The following is a 27,651-nucleotide window of genomic DNA, read 5'->3' on the forward strand; positions in this document are numbered from 1 at the left end:
CTGTATCATTGTACTGTGCATTTTTCGGCCTTCATTATCGACCACCAATATCGTGTCACGTAAAATTCGCTTCAATAACCTCTGTATCACGTTTTAGTGAATTCTTGAACTTCATTGTTAGAGGTTTTCTTGCCCATTGTGATGCTACTAATATTCCTCCATTGTATTTGGTTTTCTAGAGTGACTTTAGAAACTTCGTCCTTTGCTATGGCATATTTTACTGTAATTCAAAGAACGTATTCTGTTCCGAATCTCACTACAGAAAATTTCAGGTTGATCTTCAATGCTTCCATCCGGTCTGGGGGAACAAATACATATTTCAAGCGTTTCTTTGCATTATCACATTCTATGTACGTATTGCCAAGTTCGATGAACTTGTGACCTAGATGTGTCAGTATGCTGATTTTGCCTGAAGATGTATAACGACTATTTCAGAATAGGGCCTATTCAAACATGCATTAAATAGAGTTATAAGTAATTTTAAAAGTATACACATTAGGTTATTTTTCTACTTTTAGAAAAATGCATGCATTAAGCTTGATTAAAGATACCAGAAATTTTCCTTTCGTTCACCATTTCACTTGTGTTCTAAATGGAGTCCGGGCATTGTCTTAGAACCTAAACTTTATCTTCCCAGACTGCAGAGTTGTGCAGGAAATCGCCTCTCCCTCTACTCTGAAGAGCTCAACTCTTTAGAGGAACAAATGTGCGCTGAGATTAATTTCTCGTGAAATGCCATTTGTACCACTTGTACTCTCAGCCTCTCATTTTTTTACTCCTCAGCTGCATTGACAAGATTAATACACAGTCGTACAATGCCGTATGTGATATTGGGTTGTAATGATGTAACCTCCCCACAAAAATTGTATATATATTAATATGATTATGATTCTAATTTTAGTGTAACGTCGGAACAAAATTGGTTCCCATTTATAACCTCCCTACAGAAATTCATTCACATTTAACCTCCACACAAAATTTGTTTCCCATTTAATGTACCCAGAAAATTCTTTTCGCATTTAATGTAAGCTCGAAACAGAAAAATTCCTAAACCTCGTACTAAAAAAATAAATTCAGTAACCTGGTAAATTTTGGACAGCAGTGCTGTGTCATGGCCCTGTAAGATCATTCTGAATAAAAAGCAAAAATTCTTACCTCAATAAAGTCGCCAACTTTTTCTGGCACAGCTCTGTGCAATGCTGGCCGATAGATTTGTAATTTATGAAAGGAAGCAATTGATTTTTCTTTTGCAACAATCGGAATGATCATGGATTGGAGAAACTAGTAAATTCTTTAAATTGAAATGAATGCTTGTTGGAAATTACTTTATATGACAAAGATTATTATTAGGACATTTTTAAAAGATTTACATGGGAGTTCACATAACATTACTAGATATGCGCGAGGCTGCTTTTTACCTTATACAATAATACTCAGACTCCGGCATCGCTGCACCGCGACCAGCCCAGCCAACATGATACACTATACCAGACCAGAGCAGACTCCAGACCAGACACAGACTAGCAACAACTTACTGCTACAGCTACACAGTTCCTACTGAGTCAACACTGCTCTCTGGTCAGCGATTCTCTTATACCTTACATTTTGCAGGCAGCGCATGAGCAATACATCGAAATTACATCTGCTCGGACCTCTTACATAACCCTCCACTGGGAGGGGGGGGGGGGGGGCAAAAATTTGGCAGCGATGGTGAGTCAATTGGACTTGCCATGAGCAACAAATTTTTCTTAATTAACTAAGTTTACAGTCACAGAGTATACACATATATATAAGTGCAGAACATGAAATGAAATAGAGTGCACATGCACTGAGTACAGAACATATCAAGAAATTACAAAATGTATACGCAATGTGTACAAAACATATTAACAAATGACATAAAGTGCATATACACTGTAGTACAGAACATATCTAGCAATGACAAAAGTATACGCAATGAGTACAAAACATATTAACAAATGACATAAAGTGCATACGCACTGTAGTATTTTTTTACCATTTTACAAGAACTAGGACAGGAAAGGGAAGGATTGCATCATGGTTGTAGCACAGTAGGTTGCACATAGCTGCACTGAAAGTCCATATCTTTCTACAGTAGCACAACACCAACTGAGAGAATCTGAAGTTCTCTTCCCTGAAGTATTAATCAGGGTAACCAAGACACTGAAATGTCGTATTAATATTCAATGTTATCATTTTGGTAGTACATTAGGTACACCAAACAGTGGGACCATAATAAAATCTCCATTGTACAAGGTGGTGGACAGCATGATGTGTCAACACCACACTCTTTCACCAACGTAGAATTAGTGCAGAAACCAAATATGGTGCTCCATGATCATAAGGCTGGACAGGACAAACGGATATTGCAGTAATTTCTGGTAATTAGGTCAGAAGGTGAAGGACATTAAGTCTTATGCTAGTCATCATTGAGAATTACACGAGTCTATCAACCGATTTGAGTAATTGGTGGCACTCATTGCCTAGTTACTAAACATTTCTGTACTATGTATGAAGTATTGCAGAATATTATTCATAAGTCATCTGATTACAGTGAACATTGGCACTCATTGGTCAGTTACAAACCATTTTTATGCATTATTCAAAAGTGATCATTCAAAGCAAGAGTTAATTAACGGCATACCATTTACATAATTCATCTAGTTATAGTAATCATTGGCACTCATTGGCCAGTTACAAACCATCAGAAGTCATCATTCAAAACAGGAGCTAATGAGTGTAGCATCAAGCTACTGGTATTCATATATAGTAGCATGTAAGTGACATAATACAAATTTAAAATATAAGAAACAGTGGCATTCATTGGCCAGTTACTAAACATTTAGCAAGTATTGAATATTACAAAACATTTTTCATCATTCAATTGACATACGACATATTTAAAATAATTATTGACACTCATTGGCCAGTTACAAACCATCAGAAGTCATCATTCAAAATGAGAGTTAATTGTTAGCATAGCATTTATAGAGTATAACAAAAATATTATTTACAGAAATTATTGGCATAGCATGTATGCATTATTACAAAATATAATTCACTATTACTCAGAACTCATCATTCAAGTGACATAGGACATATTTAAAATGTAACACACTGTAACTATTACTCAAGGTCTGTGATTAGAAAACATCATTCAGTATTACTCAGAACTCTCTTAAACTGGTAGCATTATTTGGGACTGGTAATACATTTTTTTTGTGCTAGCAATGCATTGCGTTGGGATCGATAATTAATTGCTGTGGCATAACAATATTTGCTTTTGACTTATTGCTGCAAATGAGGATAGATAACGTCATTCGTCATGAGTCAGCTGTAGCAAGGTTATGAAACAAGTAGAGTATATGTGATCACATTCATAAATGACACACACAAATGGGTAAAAAAATGCAAGTACTAGAACAGGTTTAATGACTAACTGCTTATAGCACATTAATTTCATGAATAGCTTCTCCTGGAAAAAATACAAAATGGATTATTCAGCTAAAAGAAGAAATGCATATTATGCTGAAAAGTAGTGAACTTCGAATTAACAGGTAATGAAACGTGTACTCAATATGTATGTACTCTAGCTGCCCTTTCCAAAAGATTCAGTCATTATACCATGCGACATAAGACATACTGTCAAAACGAACTGCAACAAATACTTAAATAACTACATAGCATTTCTTAACTAACAGTAAATATATAAACTTCATCATTATTCTCATCTGCAAAGAAAAACTTCATTATTCATATTACCATAACTTCATTACTATCATCACCTGCAAAGAAAAACTTCATTATTCATATTAGCATATTCTTCATATAACTATTCATCACCATTCATTATCATCTGCAAAAAAGACACTTCATTATTTCATTATTCATATCACCATGTACTTCATACAACTATTCATAGTGTAAAGTTTCTTATTTCTAGCATATTTCATCACTAAAACTAAAATGTGTAGTTCTGTCTGACAGCCTGCATCAATCGCCTCGTATTCTGAAAGAAAAATAATTAGTTAAGACTGCTATCATACGATGTGTATAGTATATTCTTGTTAACGCTTGTTAATTCAGATCCATTTACTCCTCATGACGAGGTATTGCATTTTCTTTCGTTCATTCCGAAGGTGAAATTCCCATTTCATAGTAATCCACTGTGGTTTGTTTAATTTATTTCTTTTACACGTTATTGCTTTCTGAAAATGATGAATAAGGATTAATATCTTGCATTTAAATTATATACCCATTAAATAAAAACTGGTTTCTAGTGATATAATTAAGCATACAGCATAGCATGACAGAAAACGTATTATGTCAAAAACATAGACAGTGTTCAGGTGCAAAAATGTACACAGAGTATCATAATGTAGTAGCAAAAAAAATGTAAAATAGTCACAATGTTGAGATATCATAAGGCAAAATGTCAAAGTCAACTGGTGTTTGTTATATCTTAAAGATTTCGTAGTGCATACAAACAAAACAGGAAAACAATCATACATACATGAAAAATGGAAAATGTGCACGGTCTGATATATAACGACAAGAAAAGCGACCTGCTAACCTTACCTTGCCGGGCACTTGCCAAGAAAAAAAATGATAATCATCAGTAAGTAGTCACATAAATATAATTGCATCATTGCTCATATAAAAATCAGGAAATGGCATTACAGTGTGATAAATCATAAAGTATGTTCATTCAATAAATGTTTTAATATTGGAGACATGGTGATTGCCTTTGCTTTTTCTGGTTCTCAGAGTTTCGACGTGTACTACATTGGGGTGAGGAATGCTGCGAATTCTGTATGGACCTGCGTATAGAAGCTCAAATTTACTGCATCTACTCTTTCCTCTGTTGGATAAATAGTGTGTACGTACTAATATCTTCTGTCCAATGTGAAAGTCACGGCGTGTACAAACCTGTTTTTGCTGTCTTCTACGGCGCTCTGCGGCACGTTTGATGTTGTTCAGCCCAATGTCAATCATTTCATGGTGTCGTAGTCGACGAGATGTAGGAAAGGATACTAATTCTTTAATTTTGTTAGGTGGTTCAACATTTTTCATTATAACAGTCGGAGATAACATAGTAGATTCATTTGGTATGGAATTAATTATATCCTGGAATGAGAGTATGTGTGTGTCCCAATCAATATATCTTTTATGCCAGTATATTCTACACAGTTTACCAATATTTTTCATTAGTCGTTCACAAGGGTTCGAAGATGCATGATACTTGGATATATAGATCGGATAAATGTTTCTAGCTCGTAACATACGTGTCCATATAGCAGATGGAAACTGTGATCCATTGTCGGAAATTACTTTCAATACATGTCCTACATGAAATAGAAAATGTTTTACAAATGCTTTCGAAACAGATTTAGCAGTAGCTTTGCGTAACGGAGTGAAGGTAACAAATTTGGAAGTGAGTTCAACAGCGACAAAGATGTAGCAAAAACCTCTATTAGATCTGGGAATCGGACCAAAAATGTCTACAGCGGCCATGTGTCTCAATTTAACAGGTACAATGGGATGTAATGCAGGAATATGTGAAGTCGTGTCTGACTTAGCTTTCTGGCAGATTTTACATGACGCTAAAACTCGTCGAATACGTTTCTCCATATTGGCAAAATAACAGTTTTGTCTCAGTATAAGAAAACATTTTCTGGCTCCGTAATGTGCGTAACTTAAATGAGTATACCAAATTAATTTGTTAACAAGCTCTTCAGGAATACATAATAACCAATTGTTGCTGTCAGGGTGAGAGCGGCGAAACAGAATATTATTGCGTACAGTGTAATGGTTTCTAATGGTAACATTATTCCTATCTTGCTCTTGTGCTATGTCTCGTAATGACGACGAAATGAAATTTTCAAATGCAACTTGTTGAATATACATGACACTGAAATTTGCTTTGCAGAAGTTGGTTGCGATGTCTTGCTGATGGTTGCCGAGAGAACGGGATAGTGCGTCTGCAACAATATTTTGTGTACCGGGAATGTGAACAATTGTAAAATTAAATTCCTATAAATAAAGTTTCCATCTGCTTAATCTGTCGTGTGTAAATTTAGCGGAAAGTAAAAACTGTATAGCTCTATGATACCCCAAAAAGCTGCGTAGTTGTTTCTTCGTCGCAGGAACAGTAATGTCACGTAAAGCTTGAAGTTTTTCCGGGTCAGGCGCAATGCCTTCTGCTGAAATTACATGTCCAAGAAATTGTATAGAAGTTTTGCCAAAGTGCGATTTGCTAAGATTAACTGTGAGTCCTTGTGCACGAAAAGTTCGGAACAGTTGTTCAAGATTCAGATTGTGTTCAGACCAGTTAGCTTCTGCAATAAGAATGTCGTCTACCTACGTTGTGATTCTGTCTTTTAATTCTGTCGGAAGTATAATATTCAATCCGCGAATAAATGCTGCTAAAGAAATAGTTAAACCGAACGGTAATTTACAAAATTGATAACAGTCACCAGAACAGAGAAAAGCCGTGTACTTTCTACAGTACGGATGGAGCTGAATTTGCCAAAATCCCTATTTCAAATCTAATGTGGAATAAATAGCAGTACCATGAAATTTCTGTAGAAGTTCTTCTAGTGTCTGTGGGCGATCTGTTTCATTAATAATATTGTCGTTGTTGTGACGCGAATCAAGTACGAGACGAAGTGAACCATCCTTTTTCTTAACAATATGGAGTGGATTTATGTACGGACTAACTGCCGGTTCAATAATTCCTTGGTCAAGCATAGCTTGCAATTCTTTCTTAACTTGTTCTATCTGAATATACGGAATGGGATAATGTTTGGCTTTAAACGTGTCGAGCTGTTTAACTTGAAATTCATACATAAAACCGGACATAGTACCAGGGACGTTGTCAAAAACTGGAGCTTGCTGTAAAAGAATTTTGCGTAGTTGCGTGCGTTCGTCGTCTGTATTTGCACTGCTCTGTTTAACTTTATCAGAAATCATCTGTATAACGTCATAGTCGGCTTCGTCTGGAGTATTATAGTTGTGTACGTATGTTTCTGCGAACAATGTGGAATGACAGTCTAAACGTGATGCAGAAATGACCTCTGTACGATAAATTGTTTGTTCTTTTGCACATAAAGAGCGCTGAAATTCCAAAGCCAGTTGTACATTTTCATCCTTTAACATTAAATAGAAATTCTGAAAGTCAATAATTGCGTCATGTTGTACCAGAAAATTCGTACCTAAAATGACGTCTGTTGTCAATAAGGGAACAATCCAAAAATTTGAGTGAAATGTATGACCTGCAATACAAAATGATAAATGTGTCTGTAATTTTACATCTACTCCTTTACCAGATACTGCTCCTTTTACTTTAATTTTGCCTAATGGTAGCGTAGGATAGGTATTCTCTTTGTTACATTCGTTGAAAGTTTCCTCACTTATAACTGACATAGGCGATCCAGAATCGATTACTGCTGAAAATTTGGATGAACGAATCTTTACCTCAATGACAGGGTGGGAAATGGTTTTTTGAATAACTGGTCTATCCTGCAAAAGAGTGTCTCAGATGTCGTCAAAAGTAATAACATTTTCGTGAACAAGATTCTGCATGTCAAAAGTATTGCTTGCGTTGCTGGAAGATGCAACCTGTACTGTACCTAGTCAAATTCTATCTGACGTGCTATTATTTGCGGGAGGATGCTGTGACATTTCAACTATTTGTACTGTTCTGTTATTTCGTCCTGACGTATTACGTTCGGGATGATACCGACTGTCTGGTTCATTCATGATAATCTGTTGTTGCGGATGATTTTGCTGCTGGTAAGACCGACTGTTATTAAACGTACGCTGAAAATTGTGCTCATTACTTTTACGTCTGTCATGATAGTCATTTCTATACGGTGCATTGCGATACGAGTTGAAATGATGTGTTTTCTGTACGTAGTGATTTCCTTGTTGCTGTGCGTTACTATTTGGCGGAGCCGACGCTATACGTGTAGGCGGCGAAACATTAAAGTTTGGTTGACCTTGCAGACTACATTGTTGGTTAGGTATGCTAACCGGCTGGTTTTGATGCTGTTGCGGAGGAAAGCCTCTATTGTTGCCAAAATGTGTTTGCTGTTGCTGATAATTTTGTACATACTGAGGATTAAAATTTTGTCAGTTATTAAAGTTCTGGTGGTTGTCATTTCGCGAGTGTCTAATGAAAATTATCACTTTCGGTAAAACTTGTCATATCTGGTTTTCTTTACTCATTCTTAATTCTAGATAGATCGATAGTCGAAGAGCTGTTTTGACAGATATAAAGGATAGTAAAAGAGAAGGCAGCAGTGCAGAAAACTAAAGATGAAATAGCACTACTACGGCTCGGGACCCTGTGCATGCTACGGCACATATTCATCGAAGTCTAATGAATCCCCTGAGGTCAATTACGCGCTGCAAATAAATTTTAGTTTCTGCTCTACAGGCAATGGCGGTGAAAATTCAAAAACAAATTGTTGTATCCAGTCCAATGCTAGTTTCTGCATTACAGGCCAAGCTGGTGAAAGTACAAAAATAAATTGTCGTATCCAGTCCAAAGTGTGGCTCTGTGTTTTGTCATTATTAAGTACCTTAAATTTTCTCACGGTTAGAAACTGCTTATGATCAAAATTGTCTTCTCTGAATGTCTGAACAGGTTCAGGATTGTATGAGAATCTATTTGTCTGTGTCTCTTCGGATTTTAAGTCATGTAGTCTCTGTAAATTACCTAAGTTACACTGGCTGTGTGAGTGTGACAAATGTTCGGAATGTGGCGTATGCTGTGTCGTGTTAGAGACTGAAACATTTTTTATTTCTGTCACTTGAAAACGTTCGTCAATTTGGCTATTCTGTTTTTCAAATTTCTTATCGACTTTCGCATCCAGATTGTGTGAAAGTTCTGCTGACATTAATTTAAACTCGTTGCGTAACTGTGTTGCTTTTTCAGAACATTGTTCAGTGATTGCACTTCTTTCATCTCTAAGTAATTTCGTTGTGGCTGCTTGTGTATTACTTAATTCTTGTGCAACAGATCTAATTTCTTCACTACTGTTCCTAGCGCAAGCCTTAAATTCCTCACATAATTGTTCTTTAGTGTCATAACGTTGCACGGTAATGGCTGTAATCTGTTCACTAAGTTGTTTGTTCTGTTCATTAAGGTTGTCGTGTTTTACAATCGACTGTTTGAAACTTTCATTAAATTGTTTGCACGATTCAGTAAGTTGTTTATAATTGTTGTCTAGTTTTTCATTAAGTTGTTTGTATGATTCTTTAATTTGTAGCAATACTGCCATAACTTGATCCCAGCCAATATTACCTACTCTATTCTCTGTGCTATTTGATGACGTATCTCTATTTGTCACGTTTTGTGTAATCATTTGGTCATTCTGTGATTCTCGAAAAGGTTTGCCAATCGGATGTGCGCTGTGGGTCACTACACCGGAATCAAATAAATCTGACATATTTTGTGTATATTGTTCACCTTCATTAGAAACAATTATCTGTTCGGTACGTATATTTTGCAAATCAGGCGTGTCAAGCTGGACAGCGTTCATTGTAACGGAATGTGCCTTGTCATCAATTGTTACATTTACTCTGGACATAATTGAATTTGTTTGCTCATCATTAGGATCAAAATCATAACTAGTGATCGGTAGGCATTGATTATCTGTTATTAGGGGATTATCACTATTACACTGAGTGTCGCAAATATTATCGGTCAAACTATTCGAGTCGGCTATTTCACTCATTGCACATCATGATGTACTGTTAACAGTTTGTCGTGGCATTTTTCACAAATCAAAATTAAGTGCAAAATGAAACAAAGACAAAGCAAAAATGGAACAAACACAATTACAACAAAGAGCAATACATTGCCGATGATCTGTGAAAGAAAGAGCTACAAATTAGTAAACGCATTGCGCCAGATGCAAACTACATTTAAGTAAATAAGAGCAGATATATGACTACTTCTCAGAGATTCACAAAGAAATACGATCCTGGCAGGGTCGCCAAGTGTAACCTCCCCACAAAAATTGTATATATAATAATATGATTATGATTCTAATTTTAGTGTAACCTCAGAACAAAATTTGTTCCCATTTATAACCTCCCTACAGAAATTCATTCACATTTAACTTCCACACAAAATTTGTTTCCCATTTAATGTACCCACAAAATTCTTTTCTCATTTAATGTAAGCTCGAAACAGAAAAATTCCTAAACCTCATAATAAAAAAATAAATTCAGTAACCTGGTAAATTTTGGACGACAGCAGTGCTGCGTCATGGCCCTGTAAGATCATTCTGAATAAAAAGCAAAAATTCTTACCTCAATAAAGTCGCCGACTATCTGCTCTCACAATAACTTTTTCTGGCACAGCTCTGTGCAATGCTGGCCGATAGATTTGTCATTTATGAAAGGAAGCAATTGATTTTTCTTTTGCAACAATCGGAATGATCATGGATTGGAGAAACTAGTAAATTCTTTAAATTGAAATGAATGCTTGTTGGAAATTACTTTATATGACAAAGATTATTATTAGGACATTTTTAAAAGATTTACATGGGAGTTCACATAACATTACTAGATATGCATGAGGCTGCTTTTTACCTTATACAATAATACTCAGGCTCCGGCATCGCTGCACCGCGACCAGCCCAGCCAACATGATACACTATACCAGACCAGAGCAGACTCCAGACCAGACACAGACTAGCAACAACTTACTGCTACAGCTACACAGTTTCTACTGAGTCAACACTGCTCTCTGGTCAGCAATTCTCTTATACCTTGCATATCGCAGGTAGCGCATGAGCAATACATCGAAATTACATCTGCTCGGACCTCTTACAATGATTAATTCATTCAACGATTATCATATGGTACTTCCACATCGGAGTTAGCATCCCCTATTCTGAACATTACGTATCCCAATTTGCACATGGATTTACAGAAAATAATGCTAGTGTGACGCTGTTACAACAGAGACGGTGTAGCGTCTACTTGCTTCTACCGAAGGGTATGTATCCCATGTATAATATTTGGCTGTTATAAATCAGGGTTATATTTCCATTACAATGTGACCGACTACAAATCGAGTTGCTAAAGCACGTATACAACTACTGGAAACTTAGAGATGATTTTTCACATTCACTTGTGTTTAAATTTTTGCTGCAATTACTATGAATGACCGTTGCGCTATTACACAAGTTTGAACTGCTCAGATTCGTTTCTCAGCCTGTAGTGAAACTGCATTCGTTGCTTAAAAACATGGATGACAATTTTATATATAATAGAGCATCATTTTCCAAAATCAGAGCATGTTACCTTTTTCTGGGCTAGTAATCGAATTCTTAATAGTGCTATCACCTTACAAACTTTATTTACTCTGTAAATATATAATCCCTGCTGTTTCTTCTTATCTATTAACTACACTCCTACAAGCCGCTGCTATTATTTTTATTCAACTTATTATTTTAATTCGCCCATTTAATGTCCCTGTTTTATAAATCAGTCGATAAGTGTTTGTTTGTACAGGGTGTTACAAAAAGGTACGGACAAACTTTCAGGAAACATTCCTCACACACAAAGAAAGAAAATACGTTATGTGGACATGTGTCCGGTAACGCTTACTTTCCACGTTAGAGCTCATTTTATTACTTCTTTTCAAATCACATTAATCATGGAATGGAAACACACAACAGCAGAACGTACCAGTGTGACTTCAAACACTTTGTTACAGGAAATGTTCAAAATGTCCTCCGTTAGCGAGGATACATGCATCCACCCTCCGTCGCATGGAATCCCTGATGCGTTGATGCAGCCCTGGAGAATGGCGTATTGTATCACAGCCGTCCACAATACGAGCACGAAGAGTCTCTGCATTTGGCACCGGGGTTGCGTAGACAAGAGCTTTCAAATGCCCCCATAAATGAAAGTCAAGAGGGTTGAGGTCAGGAGAGCGTGGAGGCCGTGGAATGGGTCCGCCTCTACCAATCCATCGGTCACCGAATCTGTTGAGAAGCATACGAACACTTCGACTGAAATGTGCAGGAGCTCCATCGTACATGAACCTCATGTTGTGTCGTACTTGTAAAGGCACATGTTCTAGCAGCACAGGTAAAGTGTCCCGTATGAAATCATGATAAAGTTCTCCATTGAGCGTAGGTGGACGAAACTAAAATGAGCTGTAACATGAAAATTAAGCGTTTCCGGACACATGTCCACACAACATATTTTCTTTCTTTGTGTATGAGGAATGTTTCCTGAAAGTTTGGCCCTACCTTTTTGTAACAACCTGTAGTTTTTCAATTTAGATCTGACTGTGGCTGGAAAATCGAAACTGGTACTCAATTTTAATGAGGTAATACATGAGCAGAACATATACTACTATAATATAATGCAATACAAATAACTTTAGGAGATGTATCTATGAGTAATCACTTTAAAATTAAAAATAAAATTATGAAAATCAATTCTAAAATCTGTTTGAACAATACGTGGCTAGAGAAGACTACTCCGAAACATTATACTCACATATCAATTAAAAGTACCTCATTTTCCTCGCTTATAGCTAAGTGAAAATGTAAGATAGCATTGGAAAGCTGAAATCAAGGAAGCCTACAATAATACAGCGAAACTAAACAATGTGTCTCATAGAGCAGTCTCGAGGCTCAGAACCCAGCTAACTGTAATGTAGCTTGATTCGATTGTCGAAGAGATAAATAGGAGGAATATGCTAGAACAAGAGATCATTCACTTCAGACATGTTAAAAAAACTAATTTCTTCAGACACTCTACAGAAAAAAGAAAGAAACGACGCACCACCAAAGAGCTACCCGAATCCGACGGAAACAGCAGATGTAATGTACATGTAAGAAAGAAAATGAATGGATGATTTTTGTCAAGAGATGGAGCTTCACAAATTGAGGAAGTCAATAACGTGTTGGTCCACCTCTGATCCTTGCGCAAGCTGTTATTCGGCTTGGCACTGGTTGATAGAGCTGTTGCGTATCCTCATGAAAAATATCGTGCAAAATTTTGTCCAATTGGTGGGTTAGATTGTCAAAATCCAGCGCTGGTTGGAGGGCCCTGCTCATAAAGCTGCAAATGTTCTCACCTGAAGAGGGATCCGGTGATCTTTTTGGCCAAGGTGGGGTTTGGCAAGCACGAAGACGAGCGTTAGAAACTCTCCCAGTGTGCAGGTTCATTATCTTCCTGAAATGTAAGCCCGGGTTGGCTAATTATGGAGGGCAACAAAACGGGGAGTAGAAAATGGTTGACGTAACGTTATGATGTAAGTGTGCAGCGGATGACAACCAAAGGGGTCCTCCTACGGAAGGACATGGCATGCCAGATCATCACTCCTGATTCTTGGACCATATGGTGGTTGGCATTCAGGTTGGTATCTCAGCGCTGTCCTTGGCGTCTTAGGACACATCTGCGGCCTGGAATCTCACTAAGTGGAGTAGAATTATCTTCAGTGATGAGTCACTTTGAACTGAGCCCCGACGACCAGCGAAGACGTCTGGAAGTGTCCCAGACAGCAGTGGGATATCAGCCTCAGTGCTGGCCACCATACAGTTCGTAAACCGGGATTGACGGCCGAGGTGCCAATTTTTTCTTATTAGAGCCACTCTGATTGCCATCCGCGTCACCCTTGCAGCCACACATCCTACGCCATAATCTGTTTCCCCTCATGTTAATCCATCCTTGGCTTACATTTCAGCAAGATAACGCCGGCCGTCAGACGGCGAGAATTTCTACTGCTTGTCTTCGTGCTTGCTATATCCTACATTGGCCAGCAAGTTCTTCCTTGCTGAGATCGTACGGCGCATTCCAGGCAGGGCCCTCCAACTAGCTCGGGATTTTGATGATCTAACGGGCCACTTGGACGGACTTTGGCACGATATTTCTCAGGAGAACATCCAGCATCATTATTAGTAAATACCAAAACGAATAATTACATGGGTAAGGGCCAGAGGTGGACCAATGCGTTATTGACTTGCTCACTTTGTGAAGCGCTTTCTGTTGTATAGCTCGTCAAATGGTTCAAATGGCTCTAAGCACTGTGTCACTTAACATCTGAGGTCACCAGTCCCCTAGAACTACTTAAACCTAACTAACCTAAGGACTCCTGCACATCCATGCCCGAGGCAGGATTCGAACCTGCGACCGTAGCAGTCACGTGGTTCCGGACTGAAGGGTCTAGAACCGCTCGGCCACAGCGGCCGGCCATAACTCGTCAGTTTTTCTGGAATTGTAGTCATTTGTTTGTCTGCACATGTAGGTTATATCTACCGATTTCCGTCCCTTTCGGATAATTCATTCGTGATGCGTCGTTCTCTCTCTCTCTTTTGTTTGTCGTGTACACACAACAGGTGCTCTCTTACCCCACAACTTATATGATATAATGTTTAACTCATTAAACGTTTGTTTTATAGCTCAGAAACAAAATTTGCTCTGAAAAGGCCTAAAATGCAACATGCTTGCTTCTCTATGTCCCAGTATTATTAAGAAAATCATTGCTGAAATCAGCTGTCACCAAGCTAGACACAGGTGCACAGGAGTAGGAGAAAAACTTAAATACATTTATGCAACAATTGAAAATCAAACGAAGCATTAATTACGAAGCCAAAGCCCCAAAAACCGTAGATAAGATACTACTAGGCCAAAAACCTATTGTAAATAAAGCCGCTAAAAGAAACAGGATTGTGTTTGGAATTGGCGCTAATTACATTTCCAAAAGGTAAAGCTTTTTATAGACAAATGATATTGCAGATATTTCCAAAGATCCCATGCAAAAATATCTCTCTGATATTAAAATATCCAACCGATATGTACAGTTTTCTATGCACTGACGAGGTAAAGAGATAGCTCATAGTCATGAACCCATACGCTCTCCACTTTAAAAGCTCAAATTAAAGTCCACGAAGAGGTATTAATCTTCTTCCAGATTTTAACTGCGTTAATTCTCTGACATATTACTTATTCAAGGAATTGAATAAATAAGCACATTTTACACCTTTCAACAGTTCTACAGTATAAAAACGCAGTCAAGGCTTTGCCGACTTGATCAGGAAAATTAAAATTTCTGTCCTGTTTCGTTTATCGTCACTCGACATCGTCAACTTATATACAAAAAGCCCTGTTCTTTGCACCATAGATGCACCTCTCGTGACACCTGGTGGCCAATGCCAAACTACATAGGGGTGTCCTGATACCTTGATCTGATAGTGTATGCACTGAACACATGACAACTGTACCAGGGCTGCTCATCGTCTCTCATAACCATCTCCTATTGCTTCGATTGATTTTTCTAGGATGTGGACTCTCAAGATGTAGGATATTTTTGTTCGAATCTATAACTAATTTTTTACCAATGCACTTTCTAAAATGAAAAAAATAAAAAAATTACTGTACTTGAAGTTAATTAGATACGCACTTTATTACCTTTCGTAAATTAAAGGCATTTTCTGAATCCCTTGAACTGCCACTAGGCCACAATGACCTATGAGGATAATACAGTAACAAGGCGAAATACTTATAATTGTTATTATTGATATCTTTCATTTCGCTGCATGTATAATACTAAAGAGAAATGATCGCTAAAATTTGTGAACGCTAAAGATATAAAAAGTAATTAGAAAAACTAGGAGCAAAGGACCATTCTATTGTCTGCTTCAGTTAGCTAGATGGAAAGATAATTTTGGCAACACTGTATCCACAGCTTTTCGTTCGACGGTTGTTTGCGGACAGATGGCGATAGGGTCTTGTAAATATAGTGCTTTTGCACGATTTACATGGAGAGACTTGCAGCATTGCAGCGTTTGTCTCTACTTATTCACGAAGTCTCCTCAGACAAATATGTATCGAATTCATGTAATTGGAAAGATTTCATACGTTAAGGTTGACTAACTACATATTTTTCAACACTCTACCACCATCGTACGTAAATGGAAGTTAATTTGCGCTAGCTAGGACAAAAAGTTATAGTGACCCAAGTGTAAACAAAAATTATTTTATATATTCAGTAACTACTTTCCTTTTCCTTGCGGAAACATGGCTTAGCCACAGCCTGCGGGATGTTTCTAGAATGAAATTTTCGCTCTACAGCGGAGTGTGCGCTGATTCTAGAAACATCCCCCAGGCTGTGGCTAAGCCATGTTTCCGCAATATCCTTTCTTTCAGGAGTGCTAGTTCTGCAAGGTTCGCAGGAGAGCTTCTGTGAAGTTTGGAAGGTAGGAGACGAGGTACTGGCGAAATTAAAGCTGTGAGGACGGGGCGTGAATCGTGATTGGGTAGCTCAGTTGGTAGGGCACTTGCCCGCGAAAGGCAAAGGTCCCGAATTCTAGTCTCGGTCCGGCACACAGTTTTAATCTGCCAGTAAGTTTCATATCAGCGCACACTCCGCTGCAGAGTGAAAATTTCATTCTAGAGACTGTCGATAGGTGTCTGTTTATAGTTTCTCAGTTTATATCTGACTGTGGATGGAAAATCGAAACTGGAGCTCAATTTTAATAAGGTAACGTATCAGCAAAACACATACTACTATAATATAATCCAATAAAAATATCACCAGTCTCCTCAGGAGATCCAGACGGCCTCAACTCGCGAATTTGTACCAAATCAAAACCCAATCTAGTTTTCGCTTACTTAGTGCATACTCTTATAGTAAAGCAGAAAATAATATCTGTTCATTAATGCATACAAGTATCCATATTCTTACAGTTTACACATATTATTCACTGGTGTTGGTCGCATGAATTCAAGTATCACAATTATTGATACTTTGTTAGCATACCGGTCAAAGGGAAAGCTGTTATCGATACTAGCAATAAATCTGTAAAACCGTTGTTTCTGTCTGTCTGTCTTTGAACACGTTGATCTTCAAAACTACTAGACGAATTTTCGTTGTGTTTTCCCAGTCGATTTCAGCACAGTCTGGGGCACTTTATAGGCTTTAGTTTATCAAAATGGAATCACGATAAAAGAGATATCCATATATTTACAACAAATGTACGTAGGAATGTATGTTCCACATCTCCTTCGAAACCGCTGGCCCGATTTCAACCAAACGTGGTACACATATTACTTACTGACTGGAAAGAAGCTCTGTGTAAGAGCCACCTGCCTATCAGAGAGGTGGTGGTATGGGTGAAAAAGGTGTGCAGGCTACGAGGCGTGAATACTCACACTTCATTCATCCAATATTTGAGGACGAGAGCACTTAGTGACTTGCAACAAACTTAACACGTAACGTTAGACCTTTAAGAAACATTTTCTCGCTGAAACCCTCAACAGAATGATGAAAGGATAAAAAGTTTATCGCTTGCCACAATTTTGCTATTCATTATTATTTCTTAACTAGAAACATTTTTGTAACAGTGCTCACATGTACCACTCTGATTGTACCTGCAAAATCAAATCACTCTACTTTACATAGTTCAGGATTATGATGTCATAAACAGTGAGGTGCTTGAAAAACTGCCACCTCATGAGTGATGTTTGAATTTATTATTACTAGCCCGCTGAACCGATTTCGATAAAATTTGGTAAGGAGATAGCTGGAATTCTGAGGAAGAATATAGGATACTTTAGAAAGTATCTAGTGCACAATACGTATTGATCTGATGTTTATTATGCAAATTATGGAAAAATGTTTACTCTTTGAAAAAAGCTATTAACTTTATGACTTTCTAACTTTATCGTATTTGTGAGAACTGTTTTCTAGGTTGATATGTCTACGTGATACGATTCAAAGTAATGAGTACCATGTTTATACAGTCTTCAATGTGTTTAGTCCATTCTTCCACACTAGTTCAAAATCATGATGCTCATGACCCTCTGTACATAGCAGAGAAAGCTGAGAGCACACCATGAGCTACGCTTACCCAAACAGGTAGACAAATGAGTGCAGCTGATGTTTCTGTGCTTACAGTAGCTTACTTACTCATCATCACTCATCATAACAAAACTACTGAAATTCAAATGCAGCTGTGGTAAACAGCTGCTTGTATGAAAATATGTAAAGAGTTTAGATATTAAAGGCAGGATATGGTTACTGGCGATAATTTCACAATTTTTGCAATGATTGCGCTTTTGTAAATTCTGTTAGATAGTTTTATTACAAAATCAATTCCAGATAATACAGAGAGCTAGTGAAAGCTGCTAAATGGAATTTACAGGTTTGGTATAGCCATATGGTGAAACCATAGTCAGATTACAATTAGAATACATCTATAGCTCTGAAAATTATTGCACTTGTGAGATAAAATAATGGGTTTTGGTACGAAAAATGACAACTTAGGCACAGGTTGGCAACAACAAAAGATAGGTTACTTTTGTTAAAGTGAGAATTAATGTCATATTTCAACAATAAAATGCTTGATAGTTCATTTTTAAAAGATGTTATTTAGCAAAAAATTGCTCTATGAGAGTGGCAGTTCTCTTTTTCTTTCTCAACCTTTTATTTCTGCCTTTGTCACTTCTAAACTTTACGTAATTCTTAAGAAGAACCATGGAACATTACAGTAGCGTTCTGTTAAGCACACTGTATTGTAAAATGATTGCTGAAATCGTTTTTGTTTGTGAAATCTGCAGTTATGACTGATTCCAAAAACTCTTGTTCTGTAGCCACAATGCCCGTATGTTCCATCAAATTTACAACATCTAGTGATGTGACATAAAAAGTTAGTTTCGACATTGTAAAGTTAGTCCCCAAATTCTCTTGGACATGAATTTTTCTTTTCAAAGACCAAACTTTCCTCTATCGAAGCAATGTAATTCACAGTAACAACTGTCGTATTGAACTGAAATATGTTGTGTCAAATTTTCCAAGTGAAACATGTGCCCTCTTCAATTAACGAGTATACAGTTATTTTGCCATTTTAGTAAAATAACACTTTGATGGAAATGCATATTTCGTTAATAAAATCCCTCCATTCTTTGCAACCTTCGTTTCGTTAAAAGCTTGTAAGCCCTTTAGAATACTTGCGATGGAACTGAATAGTTTCTTTTAATGTCAGTTTAATTGGAATGTTGAAGTAAACAAATTTTCACTATTTGTGAACTGTTTCAAGTAAATCGCTATCAGTAAATTTCAGCACAGAGATAGCTGTTTCATGAAAAATTTTATCTATTAAATAGCTTTGAACATCTCAAGATCCATGCGATACATGTGGTTTAACTTTGGTACTGTTTGCAATTACTTGTTGCACATGTCCGTAACAACAGAAAACTTTGTAGATATACACGCACGTTTACTACTGGATTGTGAAAGCTGGCGTAAAAAACATGATTTATAATTTTTCAAGTACATATCTACATAATCCAAAGTGAATGTACTGTCATATACCACAAATTCAACACTTTTTCTTTTTGAGAAGAAGCACTTTTTGTACGAGCAGGAAGACCAGTTGTTTAACGGAAACTACCTATGTCAGTCGTGATGCACTAAGAATTCGATCCCCTTGTGTCATCACGTGCTTATTTTAAGTAGGACTAAACACTGCAAAACATGCAAAGAAACAAAATTCTTTTCCCTACGTAACTGCCAACCACAGTACTGTTACTGGTCTTCATGTTTACTCAAAGAATCATTTAACGACTTAATTCTATACTTTCTTTCTCACTATTTCGATTTTTCTTCCAATTTCTTAAGTTGAACTGCTTTTTTTTTAGTGGTTGCATTAAGACATGATTATCAATAGTTTCAGGTAAATTTAAATGCTCGTGACAGGGCACTAGGTTTTAATAGGTATTTGATCCTAGAATATTTCTTTCCGTAAACATCTACGTTGCTAGAATCACCTTCTTCAGAACGTTTGGCGCAAAAAACTGAGCAGTGTGAAGCCTTCAATCATTTCTCGACTTGGTGTTATAAGTAATTTCCACTTTTGCCTCGTTAGAAGGAAACTGAATACTTCTGCATAACCTGTTTCCTTAACGGTACTCTAGTGCTGAAACGTCCAGTACACAACATATCCGAGATATCTGTAAGCGGAAGTAGATTATCGTCAGATGCCACACGCAGCCATATATGTGTTACATCAAGCCACATACATGTGAATTAAACGCGTTTTTATAAAACATTTTCACTAAGAAAATGGGAAATTGAGTAATACTCAACACATTATTTTGAATGAAATAATTGACGAGTTCCTCCCAATAAGTACTTCCATTTATTCGCTATCTGAAACTTGTTAAAATCCGTAAGTTAGAAATACGATGTAAACAGTTGCGTCTATGCAGAGAGTAAAGTCAGCTTTCTCGCTCGATATACAGGGTGGGGCAAATAAAATTGTCCCGGAGAACACTCTTCTAGGGTAGAAAGAAACACAGCAGAGGGAAGGAACTACGTTATTAACATGACTATAGCAGATGTTGAAAGTGACCACCATTCATCCCTTGTCACGTTTGGGCCCTGGTCATCAAGTTTCTGAAACTGAATCGAAGCTAGAATTGCTGCAGTCTCATTCGAAAAGTTCTTCTGCAGTTCTTGAAGACTATGAGGGTTCTTCTGATACGCCTTAGACCCGGGACGTCACGCTACTACAGATCCACGACCAATACAGTTGCTATGGAAGATTTGTGCTACTTAAACCTTAACAGCCAGAAGAACGTGCACCAGTGCACCACCATGTACAGTCTGTACCAATACCGGTCATCTGGTATCCCAGACCGGCGAGTTTGAAGGTCCGTCGGACTGTATGGAAATCGATGACGGTCTCTTGGCGGCGCTGCTGCGTGTGAAAGCGTCGCTGTCACCGCTGCTAGCGCCGCCTCAAAGACTCCTACTGTGCCGGCCTACCAGCTCCGGCGGTTTCCCTTTAAAAACGGCAACGCAGCGGTTTGTCAGTCAGTTTTGAGTTCTCTGTGCCACAGTACCGACCTCGCTACACATCACTCTCTTGGTTCTGAACTCGCTACGTCTTAGTTATCGATCCAAGTTTACTTGTTGGACTTGTCATTCCGCCGTGCCGTCTCTGCTGTCTGTTTTTTTTTTTTTTTTTTGTCGTGTTGTCCACCTACTACTGTCTGGCGGCTCATAGTCGACGATCTCGGCCAGTCGGCAAGTGTCTCTTGATTCTTGATCCGTTCTCGGTTTTATCTGAACTGACCGGAGTGGCCGAGCGGTTCTAGGCGCTTCAGTCTGGAATCGCGCGACCGCTACGGTCGCAGTTTCGAATCCTGCCTCGGGCATGGATGTGTGTGATGTCCTTAGGTTAGTTAGGTTTAAGTAGTTCTAAGTTAAGTTCTAGGGGACTGATGACAACAGCAATTAAGTCCCATAGTGCTCAGAGCCATTTGAACCACTATCGATTGACCATCAGCGACACGTACTCAAACGTTCACGGAAAATCTCCGCTGATGTACTGTCTAAATGTAGCATGTGAGTTTTCATATGAGCAAACGTGTATGTCGTGGATGTTCATCATACTACCTTGGGTGAAGCATGTTTCTGCTGTAAATAACACGTGCATGAGAAACTATGTATCATTCCCACATTGTGCAAGGGTTGTCTAACAGAAGGTAACTTGCACTGGAAAATCAGGTGCGACCAGCGTTTGCACGTTTTGTACGTGATATGGGTATAGCTGTCCCTCTTGTAATATAAAAGAACTCCGTCGTCAGGCCACAAGTGGCCCATCGGGACCATCCGACCGCCGTGTCATCTTCAGATGAGGATGCGGATAGGAGGGGCATGTGGTCAGCACACCGCTCTCCCGGTCGTTATGACGGTTTTCTTTGACCGGAGCCGCTACCATTCGGTCGAGTAGCTCCTCAATTGGCATCACGAGCCTGAGTGCACCCCGAAAAATGGCAACAGCACATGGCGGCCAGGATGGTGACCCATCCAAGTGCCGGCCACACCCGACAGCGCTTAACTTCCGTGATCTCACGGGAACCGGTGTATCCACTGCGGCAAGGCCGTTGCCTCTTGTAATGCAAGGGGCGTTCAAAAAGAAACAACCCGGAGGCATAATTAGAGAAACCAGTACCTGTGTGTTAGTATTGACCCTGATTGTTGAGACACTTGTCCCACTGTGACGCAAGGCGGTGAATGGCTGTCTCATAAAATTCCCGGGGCTGCGATGATAATCAGTTCCGCACATACAGATGGACGTCGTCGTCCGAGGTGAACCGTTTGCCCTCGGAGCCTTTTTAAGGGGACCAAAACTGTCATAATCGCAGGTAGAGAGGTCCTGACTGTATGGAGGGTGGCCGAGAACCTACCATTTGAATTTCAGCAGGAGTGCCGCGACTGTGTTGGCCGTATGAGGTTTCGAACTGTCGTGGAGCAGAATGACCTCACGGGTGAGAGTGCCTGGTCGTATCGATTTGATCGCTTGGCGAAGGGTGGTCAAGCTTTGCGAGTAACGCTGGGCATTCACTGTTGTCCAGTGGTGCAGGAAGTGAATCAGAAGGGGCGCCATCTTGTTCATCTCAGACGACGACATCCAGCTGTACGTGCGGAACTGGTTAACATCGCAGCCCGGGAATTTTTATGAAACAGCCATTCACCGTGTTGTGTCGCATTGGGACAAGTGTCTCAACAGTCAGGGTCAATACTTCCATAATGCCGGGTACTGGTTTCTGTGATTATGCCTCTGGCTCGTTTCTTTTTGAACGCCCCTTAAATCAGCCATGTGGTAGAGACCGAATCGCTTCCAGCTTCAGCAATCCTTCTGGCACCTCTACCCGGCATTGAATCCACTTTTTGCAACAACCACTCCTCCTTTTGTGGTATCGACTCTGTTCTTGGGCTACCTGCACATTGCGTGTCGGGTTTAAATGAACCTGTTTCATGCATGTGCTGGTGACAGTGAATGCTCTTGTGTCTGACTATCTTCACTGAGGATGTGCTTCGTGAAAAAATCGTGTTGCCTTCCTTTCATTGTCATTAACACGCCAGTACATGAAATGGATGTCCGCCATTTTTTCATTTGAAGTTGTGTTTAGTGTCATTGCCACTATTCAAAATGCTACATATGCCCGCTGTGGGAAAACGTAACTGTCCTGTCACACTGCCTTGGGGCACTCCTGACGACACCTTCGTCTCAGATGAGTTCTTGTCGTCCTGAACAACGTACTGCGTTCTGTCACGCACATGATGACCTGCCCTGTATGTTCTGACCTTCGTTAACAGCCAGGAGAGTGACGCCGTGTCATACGCTTCCTGGCAGTCTGCGAATAAAGAATCTGCCTGTTGTCTTTCATACAAGAAAACGGTAAGTTGAGTTTCGCATGAGCAATGTTTATCTGTCAAGGCAATTTATTAGAATAAGCTCAAGAATTTTACAGTAGGCTGACATTAGGCAAATTTGTCTGTAATTCTATGGATACGTTCTTTCAGTCGTCTTGTATACGAGAGCCAATTGTGCTTTTCTCCAGTCACTTGGGAATTAGCTGGGCAAGAGGTTCACGATAAGTGCAAAGTGAGAAACGGGCCAATGCTGAAGAATACTCGCTGTAAAATTTAAATTCTACTTTCAGCATCACAGCTCCCATTTACCGTCATCTACTTCCTCTTCACTTTCCATAATACCATCTTCTAGATGTTATCCTTAGTATACGAGGGCTATCCAGAAAGTAGGGAACATTTTGGCATTAAAAAAGCTAAGTACAAGAAATACATTGTATTATACACATCTGAAAGAGCGACTGACATACTACTTTTCCACATAGTCACCAAACACATTGAGGCACTTATCATAGTGGTGGACAAGATTTGAAATACCATCGTCGTAAAATTATGCCGCCTTAGACTTCAGCCAGTGAGTCACGCCCGCCTAGAGTTTTGCGTCGTCATCAAAGCGCTGCGTTGCAAACCAGTTCTTCATTTTGGGAAACAAGTAAAAGTCGCTAGGTGCAAGATCGGGGCTGTAGGGCGGCTGAGGGAAAATTTCCCATTTGAATGAATTAAGGAGTTCTTTAGTGCGGTTTACCGTGTGAGATCGGGCACTGTCGTGTAGAAACAAAATTTTGGACGTCAGCTTTCCTAGGCGTTTGTTTTGAACCGCTCTTCTATGGCTGTGCAAAGTTTGACAGTACGGGGCAGAATTTATAGTTGCTCCACGTTCGAGAAGATCAATAAGAGGCACACCTTATCTATACCGAAATACTGTCGCCATCAACTTCCTTGCTGACAAGGTTTGCAAACATTTTGTTGGTTTTTTCGGTGACCTTGTGTGCCCCCCATCCATGGACTGTAATTTTGTCTCGCAATTGACGTGTTTCACCCTAGTCTTGTCAGCGGTTACGATTCGATCCAGTAATAAATAGCCATGATTGTGATAGGCCTCCAGAAAAGTCAACGTTGCCCCCATTCACTGTTCTTTATGCTGCTCTGTAAGCATTTTTGGCACCCATCACGCACAAAATTTGTGGTAGCCTAGCTTTTGAGTGACAATTTCAAACAAGAAAGTCGGTGAAACTTGTGGAAAAGAAAGCGAAAGCTCCGTTATTGTGAAGCGACGCTTTTCACGAATCGTTTCATCAACTTTAGCGACATGATCGTCAGTTACAATGCTCGGGCGTCCACTCTTCTCTTCATCATGAACGTCGGTTTGGCCCTTTTTAAACGGAATGCACCATTTCCGGACGGAATATTCACTTATTACGTTGTTTCCGTACACTTCGCATAGTTCACGATAAATTTCTATAGGTTTTAGGCTTTTTGCCAACAAAAACCGTATCACAGACCGCACCTCACAACTGGCGGAATTTTCAGTTGCAGCGCACATTTCAGATTCGAATATCGAAAAAACCAGACGCGCAGAGACGTTCCCACTGTCACGGATGGATGCCGACTGAGCTGCCGAGCACGCACAAACCAAAATATACGCGATCGGAGCACGCCTAGCGGCGTCAGACGGAAACGTTCCCTACTTTCTGAATAGCCCTCATAGCACATAATTACTACGAGCATTCATATTGCAGGTTAATCTCTGCAACAGTTAAAAATAAAATACGCAAAAAAATACCTGTGCTTATACACTTAAAAATAGAGGCATCACGAAGGAATTACCATAATGGGACCGAAACGGTAGATTTGATGTATACATACAGACAAATAAATGATTGCAATTCCAAAAAAAAAAAAAAAAACTGGATAATTTATTCAAGAGAAAGAGCTTCACATTCTGAGCAAGTTAATAATGCGTTAGTCTGCCTGTGGTTATTGTTCGGCTTGGCATTGTTTGACAGAGTTGTTGGATGTCCTGCTGAGGGATATCGTACCAACTCTTCTCCAGCAGGCGCATTAGATCAACAAATCTCGAGTTGGTTGGAGGACCCTTCCCGTAAGGCTCTAAGCATTGCTGGCAAAGCTAGGGCTGGAGCGTTGTCCAGGGCGTCTCCAGAAACGTCTTCGCTGCTCGTTATCACTCAGTCCGAAGATGTGTCTGGAGACACCTCAGACAGCAGTGGGATACCAACCTGACATCGCCCGCCATACGGCCCAACAACCAAAAGTAGGGTGGCTTTTCTTTTCATAGTAGGACCACTTTGGTTGTTTCACGAGGCACTCTTAGGACATAGCGGTTCGTGGACGATATTCTACGCCCCGTTTTGGAGCCCTTTGCGGCAAGCCATCGTGGGCTTATACACTCCTGGAAATTGAAATAAGAACACCGTGAATTCATTGTCCCAGGAAGGGGAAACTTTATTGACACATTCCTGGGGTCAGATACATCACATGATCACACTGACAGAACCACAGGCACATAGACACAGGCAACAGAGCACAATGTCGGCACTAGTACAGTGTATATCCACCTTTCGCAGCAATGCAGGCTGCTATTCTCCCATGGAGACGATCGTAGAGATGCTGGATATAGTCCTGTGGAACGGCTTGCCATGCCATTTCCACCTGGCGCCTCAGTTGGACCAGCGTTCGTGCTGGACGTGCAGACCGCGTGAGACGACGCTTCATCCAGTCCAAAACATGCTCAATGAGGGACAGATCCGGAGATCTTGCTGGCCAGGGTAGTTGACTTACACCTTCTAGAGCACGTTGGGTGGCACGGGATACATGCGGACGTGCATTGTCCTGTTGGAACAGCAAGTTCCCTTGCCGGTCTAGGAATGGTAGAACGATGGGTCCGATGACGGTTTGGATGTACCGTGCACTATTCAGTGTCCCCTTGACGATCACCAGTGGTGTACGGCCAGTGTAGGAGATCGCTCCCCACACCATGATGCCGGGTGTTGGCCCTGTGTGCCTCGGTCGTATGCAGTCCTGATTGTGGCTCTCACCTGCACGGCGCCAAACACGCATACGACCATCATTGGCACCAAGGCAGAAGCGACTCTCATCGCTGAAGACGACACGTCTCCATTCGTCCCTCCATTCACGCCTGTCGCGACACCACTGGGGCGTGAGCGGAAGACGGCCTAACGGTGTGCGGGACCGTAGCCCAGCTTCATGGAGACGGTTGCGAATGGTCCTCGCCGATACCCCAGGAGCAACAGTGTCCCTAACTTGCTGGGAAGTGGCGGTGCGGTCCCCTACGGCACTGCGTAGGATCCTAAGGTCCTGGCGTGCATCCGTGCGTCGCTGCGGTCCGGTCCCAGGTCGACGGGCAGGTGCACCTTCCGCCGACCACTGGCGACAACATCGATGTACTGTGGAGACCTCACGCCCCACGTGTTGAGCAATTCGGCGGTACGTCCACCCGGCCTCCCGCATACCCACTATACGCCCTCGCTCAAAGTCCGTCAACTGCACATACGGTTCACGTCCACGCTGTCGCGGCATGCTACCAGTGTTAAAGACTGCGATGGAGCTCCGTATGCCACGGCAAACTGGCTGACACTGACGGCGGCGGTACACAAATGCTGCGCAGCTAGCGCCATTCGACGGCCAACACCGCGGTTCCTGGTGTGTCCGCTGTGCCGTGCGTGTGATCATTGCTTGTACAGCCCTCTCGCAGTGTCCGGAGCAAGTATGGTGGGTCTGACACACCGGTGTCAATATGTTCGTTTTTCCAATTCCAGGAGTGTATTTCAGCAAGACAATGCCCACTCACACACAGCGAGAGTTTCTACAGCTTGTCTTCGTGCTTGCCAAATGCTGACTTGGCCAGTAAGGTCGCCGGATCTCTTTGCAGTTGAGAATGTTTGGAGCATTATGGGCAGGACCTGTAATTATTTGTTTGTCTGCACATGCACATCACAGCTATCGATCTCCGACCTGCTTGGATAATTCCTTCGTAGTGCATAGTTTTTTTTGTCTTAGAGTGTATTATTTTTCCATTCATTAATATGCAGTTCACAACCAATAAAGTATGGTCAGAGCCCAAATCTGCCCTTGTGAATGTTTTGCTGTTTAAAATTCCGTTTTGAAATCTACGCCTTACCATTGTATAATTTTTCTGAAACGTCTTGGATTCTCCAGGTGTCTGCAAGTTATACAAACGTCTCTCATGACTGCGAAACCAAGAGTTTACAATGATTAAATTGTGATCTGCACGAAGTTCTGCCCGGCGGCTTACCCTTTTATTGCTTTCACCCATTCCATGTTTCCCTACTATTTTTCCTACTCTTCTTTTCCCTACAATTAAATTTTCGTTTTCGTTAGCGATCTGTAGAATTTCTTTTACGAGGGTTGCCCAGAAAGTAATGCACCAC

At 40.1% G+C, this 27,651-nt stretch overlaps 1 protein-coding gene across 1 annotated transcript in view; it reads left to right on the plus strand.

Annotated features, from left to right (window-relative positions):
- The window catches only part of LOC126412443 (myogenesis-regulating glycosidase-like), a 144,654-nt gene that overhangs the window by 91,691 nt on the left and 25,312 nt on the right, over nucleotides 1–27,651 (plus strand). The window lies entirely within an intron of this gene.

Source organism: Schistocerca serialis, chromosome 7, assembly GCF_023864345.2.
Source record: "Schistocerca serialis cubense isolate TAMUIC-IGC-003099 chromosome 7, iqSchSeri2.2, whole genome shotgun sequence".
Lineage (NCBI taxonomy): Eukaryota > Metazoa > Arthropoda > Insecta > Orthoptera > Acrididae > Schistocerca > Schistocerca serialis.